Consider the following 20,373-nt stretch of genomic DNA (forward strand, 5'->3'; position numbering starts at 1 on the left):
TCAAATATGATGCACGTGGGAGTATTCACAGCAGTGGTTGTTCACCCATCACAGCAAATTTTGATTGCCGTCGCAGAACGAGATATTGGGAAAGTGACAAAGTGTTATATCAAACAATTTATCAAACAAGTAGGTTTCAAGTAGTATTTTACACCACAAAACTTAGGTTGCATCACAAACCTCGGTTGATGGAATTTATTCTGCTAGAGGTCATTATTGTTATGTCAGCATAAAAGCACCACTTTCGCTCGTGCCTCTGCAGCTCAGTGATTAGAGCTCCAGTCTTGTTTGCCAGTGGCCATGAGCTCGAGTCCCACTGGGTCTTTGCTGTGTTTCTCACATATACTGCAGCAAACATTCGAACGTGCTTTCTCACTATTGTTCGGAATTCTTTCTGATGAAAAATCGTGAAGCCATTCTCTCCAGAGCTAATCTGCTTGAGTTTGCTTTTCCACTTCGATGAACATGGGAATAACAAGCAGCTGCCGCGACAAATGCTCCAGTTTGGCAGGAAGAACACCGTGAAACTGCAGATGCCATAGAGCAGCGGGGAAACAGTTGGGTAGGAAACATACAGGGAAGCGGCTTAATGTTTCTGTTTCGTTAAACGACTTCGGGAATCCAGAGAAAACAGGCAGGAGGCTGCCTCAGGAGGTTTACTTTCAGCATGTATCAATGCTTCATGGCTGGGCCTGTCCTCGAATGGCAGCCTGCTGCCTGTTTACCCCTTTGCTTACGTAAGCAGGCTCGGGTTTTAAAGTCTAAATTGAAGGAAGAAGAAGCCAAATCGTGAAATTCCTCATAAAGTCAGTCTCTCCTGAGGCCTTTGTCACTTTCGCGAGATGTGTCTGTATATTTCTCTCTTTGGGTAAAAATGAGGTTCAGTTCTTTTTCAGGTCACGAATAAATTTAACCGAATCTGACTTCACTCCCGTATGTCGTTTCATTTGAGGTTAATGGTTTGCAGGGAAAGTCTCATTGAGCTGAATACTTCAGACGCCAGACTGCGGGCCAAACATTGCAAACTGGAAGTGAGAACGTATGGGTGTTTGATGACTGGAACTGACATCGTGCATTATTCCATTCTGTAAAACCACGTGTATCACGAACATTTTTTTTTGGTAGAAACTTCTCATGGCAGGAAAACAAAGCTATTATGTTAAGAGAAGATGCAATTGCACAAGTCGTGCAACCTGGTCGATTAGAGGTTATGATTCAGCACTTCCATCGTTGTGGTTTGGGTTCATTTCCTGGCCAGGGAATCAGGATTTATAGTTCCTGACAGGGAAAAAAACAGAAGCAGAGCATCTCTGATAGGAATCGCATTTCACACGCGTTTGCATGTGACTTGCAATTTTACTGCAGGGCCGCACGGTGGCTCACTGGTTAGCGCTACTGCCTTACAGCGCCACAGACCTACTTTGACTCCAACTGCGTCGACTGCAGGTAAGGTGACGTAAATGTTAAATGTTGCAATTGTACCAACTTCCACTACTTCCTCTGGCTGCTCATTCCATACACTACCGCCATCTGTGTGAAAAAGGTGCCCCTTAAGCCTCATTTATATCCTTCCCCTCTCACCCTAAACCTATGCCCTCTAGTTCTGAACTCACTCACCTCAGGGAAAAGACTTTGCCTATTTACCCTATTCGCGCCCCTCAATTTTCAGAGAAGGGAGGAAAGTGAGGAATAACAGTCACTTCACCGTCAGGGATTGATGTGTTATGCAACAACCATCCGAATCACCTGTGACTCAAATAGCTCCCATCCTCCCTCCACTGGCAATGGCATTATACAATATTAGAGTGGGTTTGCCAGTCTTGAATTGGACACAGCACCCTTTCTGAAGATGGACTTTACTGGGATATGAAGACCTGACAACAGACATGGAGTGATATGCCTGGAATCAGAAGACGTCTGGAAGAATGAACAGCGTTTACTTGGAAACAAAAACATTGCAAAGGAACCCACTGAGGTCCTGGGGGATAAATCCATTAGTAAAGACAAGGCGGGCTTTCATGGCGAGGTGGAACAGACCAATAGATCACGTGGTGTGAAACCAGGAAAAACTGAGTGGTGTCCATCTGGAAGTTTGCCAGATGATCTGAATTTGGTGAGAGTAAACAGGAAGGAATTTCCCTCAGACAGATGGATCTATAACTGGAGTTTAGAACTTCGAAACCAATGAAAAGTTTGGAGCACGGCTTGATTTTTTTTTTCATTCTACAGTTATTGAAATCGGGAATGATATTTTTCAGAGAAAAGTAATTTCAGAAGCTAACTCTAAAATATTTGTAAAGGCACACACACAAGGAATGAATTTAACCCGGACAGAGAGTCTGCGCTGGACAGATGGGGTTGTGTTAAGTGCACACTGTCTAATTGGTTAACGTTAATTGGAAAGAAATTGTATAACACCTACAACTGAATACGGCTAAGTGTGAAAAATATTATGAATGGTTTAGCAGCTCGATCTAAGTGAACTTCTATAAATTTTAGAAGAACTGAGGTGTTTGCGTGAGCTCAGCATTTAAGGGAAGCTGGTTAGCTCAGTCCACTGCATGATTGTTTTACGATACAAACTGATACGAAAAGTGTGAAATTAATTCTCGCAACATCTCAGTTTTCCATTAGGATCCTGACATCCCCACTTACCTAATCTATTAGACGATGGGGAGAATCAAAGGGAAATTATATCATAGTAAGTTGGAACTGACCTGTAGAGAAACGCACCTTTTTTTTCATCTGTTGCATTGGACAGTTGGCTGCAATCACAGAGGAGGGATTGAGTGAATTTGCTGCTCACTTAGCTTCCCCAAAATATCCAGTGACATGTCTCGAAACATATTCGTGTTTCAATTCACGAAGCCTCACAGCAGTTATTTTAAAATAAAACCTTTATCATTTCGATTCGAGTTTTTCCAACAACATTGAAAATGTCCAACGAGATAAATATCATTCTTTTTGTATTGTTTTATAACCTGTATGAGATTACAGCAATTGCAATAATATGAAACGAGCTAAGAATCCTTTCCACAGTTTAACACAGTGTAGGATCAGCATTATGAGAAAGCGAATCCATCTCAGACGTCACCTCTGTAACTCTATTGAGAGTTGGATATTATCCTGGGAGTATTTCTGGATGGTCGTGAGTAACGGAGGCATTTCCCAATGCGAGCACTCCACAAAATCAGAAGTTAGATCTTTAAAGTAAATGCTGTTTTATTCAACGTTCTTTTCAACTTTTAACTATATATGCACCCACGTACATGCACGCATGCACACACGCATTTATATCTGTGTGTGTGTGAGTGTGCGAATACATATATATATGTGTGTGTGCGCGTTTGTGTAAATATGTGTGTGTGCGCGGGTGTGTGTAAGATTTCAGAAGGTTTGGAATTGATGGTCGGCCAAATGAATGTTTTTCCTGCAGAATGTGGGAGGTAAGAGTCACCAGTAATGTCCCAGATATCTGCATCTGTGGGAAGTACACCAAACTCTAGTTTCTTGGGAAGTGTCGAAGGAAACTGGAACTGGACGTTGGATTATTCTGCCGACTGAGGAGATAATTGAGAGGAGTTATAGGCAGGCCATAACACCTCAGGTACAAGAAAAAGATCAACGGGTTTCAGTCAGTAAACGAAGAGGGAACTGGCATACAGTGCATGCATCCACTGTGGCCGTGCTCCTCGGTTACAAGCACAGCATACTGTTATTGATACTTTGAGGGGAATGACTTATGAGGGGTAAAACAAGGGGTACAGGTCTCTCTCACAGAGTTTTTTCCTGTTGCTCAGAAGGGTAGTGGAGAGAGGAAGAGAGCATTATTTTTGGAGAATTCATAGTGAGGGAAACAGATTGCGGATTCAGTGGGTAGGGGACACGCTTATGACTGGTATGTTGTCTGCCAGCTCCCAGGGTTTGTGATGTCTCACATCGTGTTTTTGCGATTCTTAAGGGGGAGGGGGAGTAGCCCCAAGTCATGGTCCACACATGCAACAACAACATAGGTAAGAAAAAGCATGTGGATATAAGGCAGAAATTCAATGAGCGAGAGTGACATCTTTGATCTTGATCAAACAGAGTTTTTCACTCTGATTTGTTACCCATGAGAAATCGACAGAGATGAAGAATAAGGAGAAAGCTTTTGAACGTGTGGCTACTGGGATGGTACAGGGGCGAGAGATTCGGTTACATGGGCAATTGGGTCTTATTCTGGGGTAGGTGGTACCTCAGCAAGTAGGATATTTTTCACCTGAACCACAGCAGAACTAATATCCTGGGGTGGGAGGAAAAATTTGCTTTTGCTCTTCAGGAGGGTCGAAACGAACTCAGCAGCGAAATGTGAACCTGAATTGGAGCTCAAGCGAGCAGGGGGTTTTGAGGAGTGAGGACATAAATAGGTTTTCAGATTTGCAAGAGTGTACAGGGAAGGGTGAAGATAGTTTGAAGTGCGTTTACTTCATTGCTAGGAGCATCTGGAGCGCCGATCCAAGCCCACCTAACCTACACTAGCCCACTATCCCACTATCCTCCATATGCATATACAATGCCCGCTTAAATGCCCATAAAGAGGGAGAGTCCACCACTGCTACTGGCAGGGCATTCCATGAACTCACGACTCGCTGAGTAAAGAACCTACCCCTAACATCAATCCTATACCTACCACCCCTAAATTTAAAGCTATAGCCCCTCGTAATAGCCGACTCCATACGTGGAAAAAGGTTCTCACGGTCAACCCTATCTAAACACCTAATCATCTTGTACACCTCTGTCAAGTCACCCCGAAACTTTCTTTTCTCCAATGAAAACAACCCCAAGTTCCTCAGCCTTTCCTCATACCATCTTGCTACCATACCAGGCAACATCCTGGTAAACCTGCTTTGCACCCGTTCCACTGCCTCCACATCCTTGCTATAGTATGGCGACCAAAACTTCACGCAATACTCCAGATGCAGCCGCTGCAGAGTCTTATACAACTGTAACATGACCTCAGGACTCCGGAACTCAATTCCTCTACCAATAAAAGCCAGTACGCCATATGCCTTCTTCACTGCAGTATTTACCTGGGTGGCAACTTTCAAAGATCTGTTTACGTGGACACGAAGATTCCTCTGCTCATCCACACTACCAAGTATCCGACCATTAGACCGGTACCCCATCTTTTTGTTCCTCTTACCAAAGTGAATCACCTCACACTTAGCTACATTGAACTCCATTTGCCACCTTTCTGCCCAGCTCTGCAGCTTATCTATATCCCGCTGTAACCTGCCACATCCTTCCTCACTGTCAACAACTCCTCCGACTTTTCTATCATCCGCAAACCTGCTCACCCAAACTTCTAACCCTTCCTCCAGGTCATTTATAAAAATGACAAACAGCAATGGTTCCAAAACAGATCCTTGCGGAACACCGCTAGTAACGGCAGTCCAAGATGAACCTTTACCATCAACTACTACCCTCTGTCTCCTTCCAGCCAGCCAATTCGTAATCCAAACTTCCATCTCACCCTCAATGCCATACCTCTGTATTTTTCCAGTAGCCTACCATGGGGAACCTTATCAAACGCCTTACTAAAATCCATATACACCACATCTACCGCTTTCCCCTCGTCCACCTCCTTCGTCACATTCTCAAAGAAATCAATAAAATTTGTGAGGCACGACCTGCCCTTCAGAAAACCATGCTGACAATCCTGGATCACGTTATTCCTATCCAGATGTGCATAAATCCTATCCCTTACAATTCTCTCTAAGACTTTGCCCTCAACAGAACTGAGACTCACCGCCTTATAGTTACTAGGGTTATCCCTACTCCCGTTCTTGAACAAGGGAATCACATTTGCTGTCCTCCAGTCTTCTGGCACTATTCCTATAGACAAGCAGGACATAAAAATCAAAGCTAATGGCTACGCAATCTCCTCCCTTGCTTCCCTGAGAATCCTAGGATAAATGCCATCAGGCCCGGGGACTTATCTATTTTCACCCTTCCCAGAATTTCCAACACCTCTTCCCTACATACCTCAAAACTATCCATTCTACTTAATTGTGACTTAGTATTCACATCGGCAACAAAGTCCTTTTCCTGAGTGAATACTGACGAAAAGTATTCATTCAGTGTCTCCCCAATCTCTTCAGCCTCCAGACGCAACTTCCCACTACTATCCTTGACTGGACCTATTACTAACCTAGTCATTCTGTTATTCCTACATACCTATAGAAAGCCTTTGGATCCTAACAACTAAGGGCTTTTCATGTCCCCTCCTTGTTGCTCTTAGCTCTCTCTTTAAGTCCTTCCTGGCTACCTTATAACTCTCAATCGCCCCAATCGAACCTTCACGCTTCATCTTTTCATAAGCCGCCCTCTTCCATTTAACAAGGCATTCCAATTCCTTATTAATCCACGGCTGCCTCACACGACCCTTTCCTCTCTGCCTGACAGGCACATACTTATCAAGGACACTCAATAGTTGCTCCTTGAACAAGCTCCACATATCAATTACACTCTTGCCTTGAAGCCTACTTTTCCAGCCACGCATCCTAAGTCATGCCTCACCACATCATAATTTCCCTGCCCACAGCTATAACTCTTACCCTGCAGTGCACACTTATCCCTCTCCATCACTGAAGTAAAAGTCACCGAATTGTTGTCACTGTCCCCAAAGTTCTCACCTACCTCTAATTGTAACACCTGGCCTGGTTCGTTATCCAGAACCAAATCCAGTATGGCATCACCTCTTGTTGGCCTATCTACATATTGTGTCAGGAAACTCTCCTGCACACATTGGACAAACACTGACCCATCTAACGAACCTGAGCTACAGCTTTCCCAATCAATATCAGGAATGTTAAATTCCCCCATAACAACCACCCTATTACTTTCACTCTTCTCCTGAATCATCTTCGCAATCCTTTCTTCTACATTTCTAGGACTATTAGGAGACCTGTAAAAGACTCCTAACAGGGTGACCTCACCTTTCCTATTCCTAACCTCAGCCCAAACAGCCTCAGATGGCAAATCTTCATCCATCGTCCTTTCCACCACTGTAATACTATCTTTGGCAAGCAATGCCACACCTCCCCCTCTTTTACCCCTACTTCTGACCCTACTAAAACATTTAAATCCTGGAACCTGCAACAGCCAACCCTGTCCCTGCTCTACCTATGTCTCCGTAATAGCTACAACATCGAAGTCCCAAGTACCAAACCACGCTGCAAGTTCACCGACCTTATTTCGTATACTTCTTGCATTGAAGTATACACAGTTCAAGTCACTTTCCTGTTTACAGGCACCCTCCTTTGAGATTGATGCCATGTTTCTAACCTCCCTACACTCCAGGTCCTGCATCCTAATGCTACAGTCGAGGTTCCCATGCCCCTGCAGAGTTAGTTTAAACCCCCACCAAGAGCACTAGCAAACCTCCAGCCAAGCATGGAACAGTGAAACAACTGGGTGTGCCTGGTGCTGCAGTTTCGATTTTTCAGTAAAAATAAGGAAGGTGGTTCAGGAGGGCGAGGTGTGGCATGATTAGCCAAGAACAGAATTACGGGAGAGAAAACGTTCTTTGATGAGCACTCTATGGAGTCTACTGAGCTAGAATGGTCTGATATTAGACTCAGGAAAGGAGAGGTCACTTTGAATGGAGTTTTAAGCCCAGTGAAACGTTCCAGAGATATAGAGGAAAAAATTGCAAAGATGATTCTGGATAGGAACGAAAATAACGGGGTAGCTGTCATGGTGAACTTTAACTTTCCAAATATTGATTGGAAAGTTTATAGTTTGAGTAAACCTGATGGGTAAGTTTTTATCCAATGTGTGCAGCAGGGTTTCCTGACGCAGCATATTGACAGGCTGACAAGAAGCAAAGCCACATTGGAATTGATACTGGGTAATGAACCAAGCCATCTGTTCGATTTGGAGGGTAGGGAGCACTTTGGTGATAGGAATAGGTATATATTGCAGGGCAAAAGGTATTTCTGGGAGATAGGCGATTAGGCTTCAGTTCGGATGCATAGGATGGAGAAATTATCTGCAGTGGTTTGGTGCAACTGAAATCTGGAGCATGTTCAGGGAGCAGTTACTGCGTGCCCTTGATAAGTATGTATATGTCATGCAGGGAATATGTGGTCGAGCCAGGGAGCCGTGTCTAAGAAGAACTTGAATCGATTGTCAAGAGGGAGAAGGAGGCTTACGTAAAGATGAGATGTTCAGGCTCAGGTCTGGTGCTTGAGAATTAAAAACTAGCCAGGAAAGGCCGAAATAGAGAGCTACTTCGAGCGAAAAGGGGACATGCGATGTTTATGGCTGGCAGGATGAAGGAAAACACTGAAGCTTTTTATTGGCAGTTCAGGAACAAATGAATGACTAGGATATGATTAGAACTGTCAAGAACCGTCGAGGGACGTTGCCCGTGAAGTCCGAGGAAAGGAAAGGCGCTGAATGATTTTTTCATCTGTGTCACAAATGAAAAAATACAATGCTGTCGAGGAGAATACTCAGATATTACAACCTATTAGAGTACACGAAATTAATGTTTGGAAGGAATTTGTGTTGGCAATTCTTGAAAGTGTGAAAATAGATCTGCCTTTTGGGCTTGATGGGATGTAACCAAGGATTCTCTCGGAATCGTGGGTGGAGATAGCTGAACTTTTAACTCTGAACTTTGTGCAGTCTGTGTCTATGTGATTTGTGCGAGAAGACTCAAACTTAGCAAATATTGAACCCTTCTCCAAGAAGAGGAGCAGAGAAAACTTTGGTAATTGTAGATGAAAGAGCCTGAGTTTCGATGAAGGTAAAGCTTTTGGAAAAAGTTACGACAGGTAGGATTTATGATCATCTAATAAGGAAAACGTAGTTTCGGGATAATCAATTCGATTTTGTGAAGAGTAGTTTGTGCTTCACAAATCTTATTAAGCACTTTGAGAAGGTGAGCAATTATTTACCATCTCCCTAACATGCTCATCACTGGACACTTTGAAGTAACCTAACAAGCCAAAGGAAACCCATGCGGGAGAACGTGCAAACTCCACATTATCAATCACTCCAGGTTGAAAAAAAAAGTCGTTTCCTGGCGCAGAGAGACAACAGCGTTAACCACAATGTTGCCTGAAAAGGCAAGCACTTTTCTCGATGGGTAACTGAACCACGGATTGATGCGGTGATGGCAGACGTACTACCCAGTGCTACTGTGGAAAAAAAAGAAGCCCCTCAGCCTCTATACCGGGACTGGACAATAACAACTATTTTACTATCCTAATTCCTTTAAAACCACTGACCCCATAGCGATGTGATGGCATCAAAAATTCACAGTGCTTCAACTGATGAGTGTTTCTGACCCTGACTGTGAGTTCAATATTCCGTACAAGCGATGCTGAGACGGTTTTTTTTCCCCAAAACACATACTCAAACCTTTCTGCCTCTTACATCTCTGCCTCCCTGGTGATTGATATCTTCAGCAAGCGGAAACGTTTCTTTTAGTTTACCCTTTCCATATCCCCCATTACTTTTACATCTCTATCGTGTCTCCTTTCAATTCCCTCTGCTTTCAGAAAAATATCAGACAAAACTCTCTTTATAACTGATACTCCTCAGCCCAGGCAATATCCTGAAAAATCTCTTCCAAACCGTTTCCAGCGCTATCACATCTCCTTTGTAAGGTGACTTGCAGACAGCACACAATAGCCCATTTGGAGACGAATGAGCAAATTAAATAAATGATCAAAAATCACAACACTTTTCCAACAAACTCTATTTTTCTCAGTACTATCCTGTGTCCTTTACATAGAACCATGGAACTCCTGCAGTGTGGAAATAGGCCGTTCAGTTCAACAAGTCCACACTGACCCTACGAAGAATAACTCAACTTAGACCTATTCTCCTGACATTTTATTTTGTATTTACCCCTAACTCATGCGCCTAACCTACACATCCCTGAACATGATTCGAAATTTTGCATGGTCAATTCACCGAACTCTTCTCGTTTCCTGATTCTGGTGCTCCAAGAAACACTGGTTCATGTCAGTTAAAGTTGCTGCGTGAGCTTTGATCACGCAACCGCGTCATCGAACACGATCAATTGGATTGAAGTTGCCCGTGTTGAGATTGGAGCACGTGCACCCAACAACAATGACTGCACAATCACAGATTGAATGGAGTCAATATGAAAATAAGTGTTAGGTTGCGCAGTGCCGGAGGGAACTTGGAGAGGAGATAAAGGGGAGCGTCAGTAAGTGCGGCAGAAAGACAAAAATATTCGACAATGGGTGGTTTCGAATCCTTATATATAAAACACGCTGAGATGTGAGAAAGCAGGTTCTGAGTGAAGAAAATCATCACCTTGGAGAATGTTTACATGTGAAAACAACTGATTCCATGCTGTGTTGATTTAGTACATGTCACACAACGGAAAATGAGGAAAATATTACGCACCATGACTCGCCTTCTAAAAGTACTGATGCAGCCATAAAGCAAAGTATTGACCACTAAATACTAACGTGGCATCACGCAAACCAATGCACTTAAAAATACTTGCAGTGGCAGATGATATGTCAGAAATAGCAACACAAACAGAGGAAGACCACTTGGCGAAGTCTGGAATGAGATGTAGGAACTCAGAATGGGCTGAAACTTTAACTTCGATATTTCTAGACGCTGTGTAGTTTCCATCATTGGGTATGTTGACGACTGAGATGAACTGTTTTCCACAGAATATCAAAGTGTGGAGGATAGTCTGGGATATTGTTGAAATGCATATTTCAACAGTCATGCAGGTTAACATCATTTACTTCACCAGTTAACTCACATATGGAAGTACCCACTGCTGACAACGATCACATGTTCTCAGTTACAATTCACAGTAACTGAGTGGTACGGCAATGAAACTCCCAAAATTAATGAGAATGCACGACTTTTTTATTCAGCTCAAGTTTACCTCGAGATATCGAGGAAAAGCACGAAAGTAGACATAAATTTTATCAGATCAGCGGTAATCCCATTGAATGGCTGCGCAGACACAGGGTGAATGAAAGATTCATGAGAACAAGTATGTTTGCTTTGCGAAATTGTCTGCTTCACAATGTGGGGTCGATTGGAGTGAAGTAGTGAAGTTGATTATATTTACTGGTTGTTCACCCTGTGAAGGGTTACTATTGTTTCACCTGTCCCTGGTATCATCACAGAACGGCACCAAGCGCACTTGAATCAGTGGCTTAATGATTTGCTTGTTTGCAAATCAGGGGGTTCTACATTTGACTCTTCACTGTCTCAAAAACACTGGCGATTTTTATTACACTTACAAACTCATTGTCCCAAAGCTGAGATGTGCTTTGAATTCCCTATCTGCAGGAAGAAGAATGTTTGAAATGCTGTGATGTCTAAACTATTGATATGAGGGCGTGCCCACCTTCAATCTATTGTCGATTAAGCCGCAATTCTTTGTTTAATAGATTCGTTTTTAAACAGTAGTTCGGTGTGGCAATAGAAAGTACAAGAATTATCAAAACTATTCCACCGATTCGTTCAAAAGAATTGACGTCTTTATTAGAAGCATCTTGCAAAGCATGTTGTTTATCTGCTTAACCTTGGTTTTCCTAAATATCTCTCAAAATGAGCGGTTTCTGAGTACTTTGTAGCCAGAACATTGGAAAGAATTTCATTCTGTTTGGAATTATTTGTGGAACTTCTTAATATGCCGATAAATGTCTCCGATCGATGAATGCAATGGAGAACATCAGAGTCAACCTCACAGCGCAGTCAAAGGAGGGGAAGATAGAATCGTATCACACGCTGCTCTTGTGCACATTATCAATTTCAAACCAACCCAATACATACAACCTGTGGGGTTGCAAAGGAAACAATTAAACAGAGTCCCGCTTCAACTTTGTGATTCTTTAAAAACTCTGTGTGAGGGGAATGATGGGCGAACTGACCGACTGGGCATAGACTGTCAAGGTACCTTCCCCTTCTTGAAGGAGCAGGGACATGAACGCTGATGTGCTCGAGGCACAAGCTGATCTGAGATGTTGAAAGCATTCCCATCAAAGCTGCTCCACTCTCACTGTTGTCATTGTCAGGAACAATAAAATCTGATTCCCTGACCAGGCACAAAACTCTGGCCGTGGTGAAGAAAACACAGACTCTGAGCCATTACACCCCCAGTGCTGCCTCCCAAGCTGTTGGACTGCTTCTTAATGCCAAAGCATATGGCGTTTTATTTATCAGGACATAAGTTTGAGCAAGTCATCGACTATTTACAGAATGGAAAGAGACCCATCGTCCAAGTTGTATTCTCAAATGTTTCAAGCACTTGTCGCAATGCTATTATCCAGTCACGTTTTACAATGTATGCGACTGAGGTTTAAGATGGATAACCTGTGTTCACACCCCCTCAGTGATCTGAACCCCATTTCATTTACAGAGGCAAACACAATCACGTTCTGGCGAAGTGACTGAGGCCTCAGGAGAGATCAACCAGAAAGTAGGATTTCACTCAATTGGCTTATTTTGTCTCATTTCAGATTTCAACACCAGAGTCAGGTTACAGCAAAGAAAGGACACATGCAGTCATTCCCCTGTCCGTGTTCCTCCCCTATCTAAGCGTTGAGCTACAGAGGCAGTGTGCTCTAAGAGAAGGATTCTCACTCTTTAGAAACTGCAACATAATAGATGATTGGATTGCCTGTGCATTAGAAACCAGTCGTAACAACACCAAAACAGAACTGAAGGAGTCACTTGCAGAAGGATGTGAAACTGTAATGCCGAATCAGACAGTGTCCAGGGTGAAAGAAACAGAGACTGTCCCTGGAAGTCTAGTAATTTGGATTCCGTGCTCTCTCGGCCATGGCCAGCAAATCGTTAGCATTTATTGTTAGCAATATGAAATGCTGCCTTCTCCTTAAAAGTAGAATTCTAACCGGGACATGCACACATAAATCTTGAAATTGCTATAAATTGATAATTTTTTAAAAAATCGTATTTGAGCAGAAAGCGTAACATGTAAACGCTTAGATTATCATTAAAATCCAATTTTAAAGCCAGTTAGTGTTTTCACAAAAAGGTAAAACGAGAGGAAAGTTGGGAGTTGCATGACTGAAGGTGGTGACTGCTCCTGCTTTCGACCCAGAACGTTTCATCCCTTTCGTCCCAAAAACAAGTGCAGAAGCCAAATACTGGCAATCTGATATATATTTTTAAAAAAACAGAAAAAGCTGGAAATATGCAGCTTGTCTGGCGGCTTCTGAAAGTGTGGTAGAGGTCAACGCCATCACAAACTGATTGTCTTTACTTTGTATTCACGATAACTAATGTCCAAGTCACAACTCATTCAGACATATTTTCTCATCTTTAAAATGTATGCAGGCTTTCAGTTTACCAAGATAAACGTTTTGCCAATTACTTCAGTACTGACAGGATAACCGTTTAAAGTTGTATGCAAAATGTTGCAAATGGTCATATCAGACAAAATGAGGTGTCACATGACGAAATATGTGTTTTATTCAGGAAAGCTAAAATAGAATTGTTCATAGAAAATTGTGGGGAACTGTCTGCCGATTTTTTTGATGAGGTAAGAAGAAGTCTTGATGATGCTAATCCAAAACGATCAGATAAGTGTAGATTGGCCAAACAAAAGACAAAAGTTCTGTGCGACCGCTGTGCATGAAAGCAGGGCATGAAGCAATATGAGGGATAGTAGCAATATTGATCATAAATTCGCTGCGTGAAAGGTTACTGATGAAGGGTGCCTGCCTGAAACTTCGATTTTCATGCTCCTTGAACTGCTGTGCTTTTTGAGAACCACTCCAATGCTGACTCTGATCTCCAGCATGTGCAGTCCTCACTTTCGCCTGCGGGAAAGGGAACAGAGTTATCATTAACAATTGCGTTTTGAACTGGAAGAATGTTTCATCGAATTTTGAGCGTTGGGGTGTGGACTTTCTGGATAGATTAGTTTAACCCAACCGTATTCTCTGATTTATCAGAGCCCAATGCGCGCCCATGAGTTTCTCTGATTGGTTGGAGGACCACTGCCTCCAGCTTGGTCCTGTATGTCCGCCTCTTCTTCGCTGTTGGACATTATACATCATCAGTTGGGATGGGTACTGCAACATGCATGGGGTTAACATGAACCGAAAGCATGCTTGTGGCGATCGATCATTGGAACGATATGTTGTTGTCTCCAATCGACAGTCGGTGAGTGAGGGCTAAAGGGGAGCGAAGCGCCAGGTGCTATAGCCCAGTTAGAGGTTTCATGTTTGGTCATTATATGATTCTGGACCCAAAAGTAGTGTATCTGGGGTCGCGAATTAAGCCACAGAGAGCCTGAGTCTTCTTCCCAGAAGCAGGCCCCAGTCAGTGATCGCTATTCCTGGTTCAGTTTTATTTTGTTTTATTTAATTTATCAGGCCACTTTTGACTTATCTATCTTCAGTGTGAATAGAGCTGAAAATGAATGATATTGTTTGAAATCGTTGCTGTGATCCATGAGGATATGGTGTTGTTGGGAGACGCTTGGGTGTATATTAGTGACTGGGATTGATGGGAAAGTGTACCCCATGAACACCTCTGTCCCTTACTTTACTGCAAATGTGGCAGAGATGGAAAGAATGGAGCAGGATGTGAAGGGACAGGACTCCTGAGCAGGATAGCGGGTCGCGGGAGTTTTGGAATTTGGGGTCATTCGTTGTCAATGCCTCAACAAAAAAACGACCCATTGTTTTTTCTCACTGTTCCCCTTCCCCACTCTTTCCTACCACTCCCGCCACCTCGTATCAGCAACATTTACTTATTTCATACATACTATGTGGCTTTTGTCAGAACATTCAGTAATTTGAGAACTGGAATGAAATTGAGATACAGAACAGCCAGTGTACGAATCTCAAAAGTTACTTTGCACCTCCTCGAACTGCTGAAGTTCGTATACTAAAATTGCTCCCCCATTACTGTTTGGTAAATATTTCCAGGATTGTTTTTTAAATCTAGTTAATGTGTTACTGATATATGTGTCAGTAAAAAACGATTGTTTTTTTATATCCCATATTTAACAGAATGGAGGAATGGAAAATTAGAACAGGACTGGCTTGTTGTGATGTTTGATCCTTCTCCCTAATTCAGTATGACCTTGGTTGATCATTCCGCACAGTGACCTGCTAACTCTTTAGGCCTACACCTTTTGATCCCTCTTGCCCTCAAATCTATAGATATCTTCATCTTGTCAACATTCCACGTTCTGGCTTTAATTACTTTCTGTGGCATCAAATTTCACTGAGTAACCAGTCTTTGATTTAAAAAAAATCCTCATAGCAGTCTTAAATGGACAAACCCATATTCGTAGGAGTGACACCACCTCCCCACCCTCTATGAGTTGGACGCCCTGGTCATTGAAATCATCCTTCCTGCATTTAAATTATTCGTACTATTTATAATTTTTATTCGCTTCTGTGACATCCTACTCCATCATTCTAAACTTCAGTGATTTTCATCCTAACGAATCCCCATACGTCAGTCCTCCCATCCCATGACTCAGTCTGGTAAACCTTTGTTATGCATTCTCCGTACGGAGAATATTCTTTACCAGATAAGTGCACACAACACTCTAGGTTGTGGTGTCACCAAGTCCCTGCACAATTTCAGCCAGTCTTCCCTGCTCCTGTGTTCAAATCCTCTCAGTACAAAGGCGAACAGACCGTTTGCCTTCCTCACCTGCTCCTGTGCCTGCATGTTTACGTTCAGTGATTTGTGTACAAGAAGACGAGAACTCCTTTCCTAGTTTACCTTCGTAAATTTATGCTGGTTCTTTCCAATCCAGTTACTGTTTTCTCGTGTTCGGCTAACTTTTCTGTCATTCCATGTTTTCTCGCTACTTCCTCTTATAAATATTGGCGTCACAATAACTGACCTCCAATCCACAGATAACGTTTCAGATTCTACAGAATATTGAAATATGACAATTAATTTACTCTAGTTCGACTCCACACTCTCGTTACCGAAAGCATTCACTGCATTTAGGGTGGCTTTAAGTACACTGGTTTTTGATTCGCAGTTGGTGGAATTTATTGTCTTTTAATCTCATCAATTTCCACAACACCAACTCCCTGATAATACTGTTTTCCTTCAGTTCCTCCCTTTCCTTTTCCTCCCAGCATTTTAGGAATATTACTTGTGCTATTATTTGTGTTGATGTAACTAATAAACATATTTATTTTGTATGCCATATATTTATCCCACATTATAACATCCTCTGTTCCTCATTGGAAGGGATTTGTTTTCAATAATCGTCTTTTTCTCCCTTCGTATACTTTCAGGAGCTTTAACAATTCATTATATGCTTCTCTCAAGCTTACTGTTAAACGAAATTTTCGCTCTGCATTAATTCTTTCTTCATCATGTGCTGATATCTGAATGGCTCCCAGTCTTAATGTCTGCTGCTATTTTCAGCCAATTTGTCATCCTCCTTGAGTGCAGTACTATGCCCTCATATCCCTTGTTAGCCATGACATGGCCACGTTTCCAGTTTTCTTTGTGTTAGACAGGAGTGAGAAGCAGTTGCAGTTCCTGCAAATACTTTTTAAGTGCTTGTCCTCCCTTTAAGTTCTGCTCCCCAATTCGTTGTACCCTGCTCACGCTTCATATCAGTGTCAGTTCTTCTATTTAGATTTCGGCTCATAATCTCAGTCAGCTCTATCACTCTCCACATTAATGAAGAGTTCTCCCACTGACTTCTTCACTCTTCCATTCGGGACAGTATAGAGATAGATTGTCAATTATTCCTTGTCATATATACAAATAAAGCTTTTAAAACAAAGTTGACATATTCCCAGGCCTGCTGACTCATTAGAGAGAGAGAAGGAGATCGCACGAGTTGACTGTTGGTTCTTTAACTTGAGAGTCATTGTGCCTCAGGCAATGCGCAGTATTGAGAAAGTGGGTAGTTCATGAGGCCAGTAAAACAACTGTGCACTTGCTGTTGCTGTCATTCTTCATCGTAATGTCGTCGATCATCGAAATAAATTAATCCACGATTGGCAGTAAACAGTACGTAATCGAGGGTTTTCTGTCCTGTATTTGTGGCCTTAATGTAGCGACTCAGAAAACCATACACCAGGTACGTCTGCTCCATAGTATTGTTACTGATATGACTTACTCAGTCTATGGGCAGATTGAAGTCACACGCAACAGCGAGAAGGCAACCAGATAAAGGAGCAGAATTAGGCCATTCAACCCATCGAGACCTCTCCATTATTTGGTCATGGTTGATATATTTCTCAACCTCATTCTTCTGCTTTCTACCATCTCCTGTAACTGTTGATCCCCTCAACAATCAGGGGCATATCTATCTATATCTTGAATATTCGCAATGACTTGGCAAAGAGTTCCAAAGAATGACTACCCTCTTGCTGAAGACACTTCTAATGGTAATCGTTTCTCTCTGAGACTGTACAGTCGGCTCCTAGTCTGTCGTGCTCGTTGAAAAACTTTTTCGCAGCCACTTTACTTACTACTCTCCATATTGTATAAGTTTCAAGCAGATCCTCCTCAAACTTCAAAACTGCATCAAGTACACCTCCCGAGTTTTCAAAATTTTATGACAAGCATTTCTTCCCCCCAGGATCATTCTTTCAAACCTTCTTCAGACCCTGTCCAATGTCAACACGTCTTCTGTAGTATTGTGTACACTTCTGGTTTCCTCGTTATGAGAAGGATTTTATTAAATTGGAGAGGGTTCAGAAAGTATTTGCCAGGATGATGTCATGAATGAAAGTCTTCTGTTAATAACATAGGCTGCGGTTTTTTCACTGGATCAGCGGACTTCGACGTAAGGCCTTATAGAGATTTGTAAAATCACGAAGAGTATAAATAAGATTCCTATCAAACGTGAGGGAGTTCGAATGTCGGCGCATATTTTTTAAAGTACGAGAAGGAAGATTTATAAAGGACACGAGGGGCAGCTTTTGTTTTACACACTTTGGTCACTGTGTGCAATAAACCTCTAGAGGAAGTGATGGATACAGTTACAATCAAATTATTTAAAAGTCGTTTGGATAAGTAACTGATTAGGAATATCTTGGAGGTATATGGGCCAAATGCAGGCAGACGGATCTATTTTAATTTGGCAATGTGTTCTGCGTGGTATATATGGAGTGAATGGTCTGTTAAACTGCTGTATGTCTCTGACTCTACACTTAGATATCGGGCCTAACTTCTTGCAAGATTCCAAATGCGGTCTTATCACAACTATATAAATGCTCAACTGGACATCTCTGCTCTTGCATTCGAGGCCCCTTGATGTGAATTATAAAATTGACTTTTCCTTCCTTAATTCCAACTGAACCTGCCTGATCTAGAGCTCCAAAGTCACTTTGCGCTTCGGATTTCTAAAGGCTTTCATGATCAGAAATTAGTCGAAGCCAGCCTTCTACCTGTCATACAGCATAACCTGACACATCCAATATTGTATTACATTTGCCAATTCTTTGACCACTCTCTGCGCCTGCCCAGGTCTTTATGAAGTCTCCCAGCTTTCTTGACACGACATGTCTCTCCAACTTCGTTTGTGTCAACTGCAAATGCAGCGACAATTCACTCTGCTCCTTTGTCCAGATGTTTCATGAATAACGTGAATAGTTATGCTCTCAACACCGATCGCTGTGCAAGTCTTAAAAAGTCATTGGCTGCTATCCTGTAAAAGGCCCCTCTGTTCTCACTCAGCCAGCCAATCCCCTCCTTGTTACGAACAGCATGCTCTTATCTTATTTAGCAGTCTGCTGTATGGCACCTGATCAAAGGACTTATGTGTGTTGAATTAGATCACGTCCACTGGCTCTGCTTTGTCTTCCTTGCTTGGTACTTCCTCAAAGAGATGTAGCATAGCTCTCAGACATGACGTCCACTTGATGAAGACATGCAGACTTTGCTATATTTTACCATCTATTTCCAAGTTCTGTGCAACAATGTCGTTCTCATGTCCGCCAGTACTCTGTGTCTGCCTCTCCCCTTTCCTTCAGCAGGGGAATTGCATTTAAAAATTTCCATTTACCTGGGACCCATCCTGAAGCCGATGACTCCAGACTGATCACCACCAATGCCTCCAGAATCTGCTCAGCAATCTCCTTCAGGAATCAGGGAGGCAGTCCATCTGGGCTCAGTGATTTAATTGCTTCAGGCCTTGCAGCTTCCTCGGCATCTTCTAGTTAGTGTTGGCATTTCATTCACTTCTTCCTTTTGCGTCTCTTAATTCACGTATTTTGTTGTTGCCTTTCACTGTGAAAACTTGTGCAATGCACGTGTTCACCTGCACCATTTTGTTGTTCCCCATTACGTCTTCTCCAGTGCACCAATTTGCACTCTTCTCTCTGTTGTCTCTCCACCATTCAGGCTCTCTGCCTGTATTCCTGATGAAGGGCATTTGCCCGAAACGTCGGATTTTCCTGCTCCTCGGAAGATGCCTGAACTGTTGTCCTTTTCCAGCACCACTCTACTCCAAAATCTGGTTTCCAGCATCTGCAGTCATTGTTTTCACCTTACTATTCTCTCTGTAAACTTTTAAATATGTGAACAAACTCTTGCAACATTCTTTGTATTTCAAGTTCACTCACTTACGATCTAAATCTTAATAACTCATCTTGCCATTTCAGCTATTCTCTGCTCGTTATTAGAGCCTTCCTAATGCTCTAGGTGTCACTAATCTACATCAGATGGTGCGTTTTTCTTTTGTTTCTATGCTCTCCCTGACTTCTCTTGTCAGTCATGTTGGCTTTGTCCTCTCTTAAGCATGTTTAGGTGGCGTGAGCATTGGATGCGGTGTTACTAGGCGCTGACGGAGTGCAACTTGGACTTGGCATAACGTCTGCCAAATTTACAGGATGGCAGAGTACATGGAACAAGACTTTGACCAGGACACAATGATTGTGGGTTTCTCTCGTGGACTGGTAGAGATGGGTTTACGAAACTGCATTTCCAGTGAGTTCAGAGGAGAGTATTTAAACACACCAAACCGAAACCAAGGAACATTTGATGAAAAATTGAGGACTGCAGATGCTGGAGATCAGAGCTGAAGATGTGTTGCTGGAAAGGCTGAGCAGGTCAGGCAGCATCCGAGGAGCAGGAGAATCGAGGATTCAGGCATGAGCCCTTCATGAAGAAGGGCTCTTGCCCGAAACTTCGATTCTCCTGCTCCTTGGACGCTGCCTGACCTGCTGCACGTTTCTAGCAACACATTTTCAGCAAGGCATATTTGTGTTTTCTGAATTTCACAACTGGATTGACAGTGATGAATTTTATATACCCCTTTTTGTTATTTTTCCGTAACTCTAGTCGACTGTGTCTTTATGAGTTTTCCACCAATTGCCATCCCTCGAGCCTTGACTGTCACAACTC

The sequence above is a fragment of the Chiloscyllium punctatum genome, chromosome 14 (genome assembly GCF_047496795.1).
Source record: "Chiloscyllium punctatum isolate Juve2018m chromosome 14, sChiPun1.3, whole genome shotgun sequence".
In the NCBI taxonomy this organism is placed as follows: domain Eukaryota; kingdom Metazoa; phylum Chordata; class Chondrichthyes; order Orectolobiformes; family Hemiscylliidae; genus Chiloscyllium; species Chiloscyllium punctatum.